This window comes from Athene cunicularia (assembly GCF_003259725.1).
Source record: "Athene cunicularia isolate RWA chromosome 11 unlocalized genomic scaffold, athCun1 chr11_part1, whole genome shotgun sequence".
Taxonomy (NCBI): domain Eukaryota; kingdom Metazoa; phylum Chordata; class Aves; order Strigiformes; family Strigidae; genus Athene; species Athene cunicularia.
Genome location: NW_020799113.1, coordinates 7,438,729 through 7,441,629, shown reverse-complemented (window position 1 = coordinate 7,441,629; position 2,901 = coordinate 7,438,729). Strand labels below are relative to the sequence as shown.

The following is a 2,901-nucleotide window of genomic DNA, read 5'->3' as shown; positions in this document are numbered from 1 at the left end:
CTCAGCCCCCTCCGCCGTTCCCTGCGGTACGAAGTCAGCCTCGTCCCGGCTCTTCCCTGCAGCGCGGGGCCGGCTGGAGGCAGGGAGGTTATTTTCAGCGCCGTTCTGAACATAAACACGAACGTTCAGGGCTCGAAAAGCCTCGGCGATAGAGCACGAGTCAGACGTGGCATCACGAGACAGCCCGCAGCCGTCCCGCTCGGCTCTGGAACGAGGAACACACGGGTGGAAAAAACCCTTCTCCTGAAGATGTTCACGGGTACATTAAATCACTGTATAATCCTGTAAGCACACTTACTAAATAAAGTTAAATAATGCACTTAGGCCTATTTGTATTTTATTTTTATTGCAGAAAAAAGTAAATTATAAAATTAATTTTCATACAGGTGAAAATGTAATTAAGTTGAGAAAAACAGGACAATTTTCCATGATTTCCATTATACTGGTGAAACAGCAACACGGAAACTACATTTTGTAAAGGCAAGAAAACTGATGAACAACACTTGCAAAAATGTATATAAAGGCACAGGAAATTCAAAGGTGAACACGTGAAAATACAAATTGTTTAAAAGACTGTAAAAGGTCACCAATAGAGAAATTGTTTTACAAAAATGGTGATTTTATTTTGCAGGAGTAGTCCTTCTTCTTGGTCTATCAAGGCTAATCTTCTGGGAGAGAAGAACAGCGTCCACAACGCAGAGAATAAGCAATACAAGACCAAGCACCTATAAAAACAACGTTAGTTCCCCACAGAATCTCTTATCTTTTACTGTAGTGACTCATCTACCATTACTCAAAGCAGCAGTAAACACATTTTCCTAACTTGCTTCTGGCTTTCTAAATATATGTGTGATGTGAGACAGCTGATAAATTAAATAACATCCATATTTAATCCCATCAGCCTTTCATACAGCAGCCTACACCCTGGCTTTGTTTGATGTTTGTGTGAAGCCTGGAGATGGTGTGTTCTCCTTTGAAAGCTAAGCTAATGCTGCATTATGCCAGACAATGCTTTTATCCTAAATGAAAACCCTTCTGTCTCTTTAAGGACTGCCTAATTAATGGTATTGGCCTGGAGAAAAGTCAACATCTGTAGAAACAAGCATAGCAGGAAAAAAAATAATGCTCCTCTCCTCTGGAGCTCTGAATGGGAAACATATTCCAAATTGAAGAAAATGTAATATTTAAAAATACACAACTTGAGGCTGGCAACTGGAAAATGTGATTGCCAAACGGCCACGGAGTTAACCTGCTCAGCTCTTGCCCTTGAGCCCGATCCCACATGCACGCAATTTATTTTTTTTTTTCAAGCATGTATTAAAATGGAATTACCTGATCAGTGGCAGTAATGCTAAGGCAAGCTGTCCAGGCACAGTTCAAGGCCGAGTGCAGGCCTAGGGGCAGTTGTTTCTCCTGACGTTGAAGATCTCATATGTTCTGCCCAAACTTGTTTTCCAAGCTACTTGCTTAGTCTCCTTCTTCCAACTTTAATTTCTATTAACTTCACAACTGAGAATATAACATATATTCTAACATCCTAACAGTCACTTTATCAGAAAGTTTCCTTTTTGCTTAGGATGTCATTGCCAGCAAAGACGTCAGCTTTCCACCCTGTTGTCTCTTAAGCAGATTTTGAAAAACTCATGTGGCAAGTTTTGTGTATCTTTTGGTTGCTTGTCACATTTTAGCTCACCTTGTGAATGTATTTGCATCTCCTGAAGTACAACTAGAAGTTTTTTCCCCTCTCTTATCATTTATTAATGTTAATTAGTTTTCATTTAAATTAAAGATACCTGTTACTTAAACTACTAAACTGGTTTGATATTAGTACACAAAAATCTTACAATCATAGTATGAAAAAACCTTTTCAACTGCTGTAATTTCTCAGTTTGTGTCAGAAGATCAGGAGGGAGGTACCAGCGTGTCTGTTAAAAAGTCTGAACTCTTTCTAGCAGGACTGTAGGCATTTCTTCTTAAACAGTGTAACCAAACTGGGTGGTCCTAAAAGAGCTATGGAATCTCCCACCCAGCTTTTCAGGCTATGGAAGCAAATGCAGGTTACTCCAATTAGTTAAACTCTAGGAGTTTTCAGTGTTAGTATACTTCTCTGTAGTAATGCCTACGTCTAGTAATATCTTTACATTACTAGTGATGTAAGGATTTTTTTTTTTAGTGAGATACATTCAATGTGTATTCACTTTTGTCTGCAACTTCTGCATACGTTCTTCCATGACAGTCATTTTCATGTCTACTTTAAGAACTGAAATTCGTTAATTATTTTCCTACTTACTCCTCCAGCCAGTGTCCCATTGTTGGTCTTGATTATTACTGCAAACAGGCACACAACGAGGAGGAACAACGCTGAAATCACCGAGTTGAAAATCTCCTGAAACGGCCAGTGGAAGCAAAATATTTATTTTGGAATACATGCCTGAGGAAGAATATGCCTAGCTCCCAATATTGTATGAATCGTTAAAAATTGCTGGTTTACTATGAAAATGGAATTACGGTTAACATCCACGTAAGATCGATAGTGACACCCAGTGGTTTGATGTTGAAAAGAGTGTTTGTGGTAACACTTCCTCATTTTACCTTTTTTTGGCAGTCAAATTTATGCAGCTTGGCTACGGTTGACAGGCTAAAGCGGCAAATAAATTTAGAAAAGGGAGCTAAGAGGCGAACTCATTGATACTGAGGTGAAAGCGTACATTTACTTTGTGCTGTGAAGGCTGAAGCCACAGCGTTACCAAGTTAAGCCAACGATGCTCGTTACAGGAGGGATGTTGAGGGCCGGCAGCCGGTGCAGGAGAACACCGCCCCCCCTGCCGGGGAAAGGCGCTGCCGCAGGACCGAACCGAACTGCTGCTTAACCTCCCGGAGCCACGGACTGAGGCGGTGGCC

The 2,901-nt window shown here is 40.8% G+C and overlaps 1 long non-coding RNA gene across 1 annotated transcript; it reads right to left on the bottom strand.

Annotated features, from left to right (window-relative positions):
- Positions 1-623: 623 nt before the first annotated feature.
- LOC113484251 lies at positions 624-2,852 on the bottom strand. Its single transcript, XR_003399191.1, has 2 exons — positions 2,291-2,852; positions 624-725 (listed from the first exon to the last, which is right to left on the bottom strand). It is a non-coding gene; the product is annotated as an uncharacterized LOC113484251 (long non-coding RNA).
- Positions 2,853-2,901: the final 49 nt, after the last annotated feature.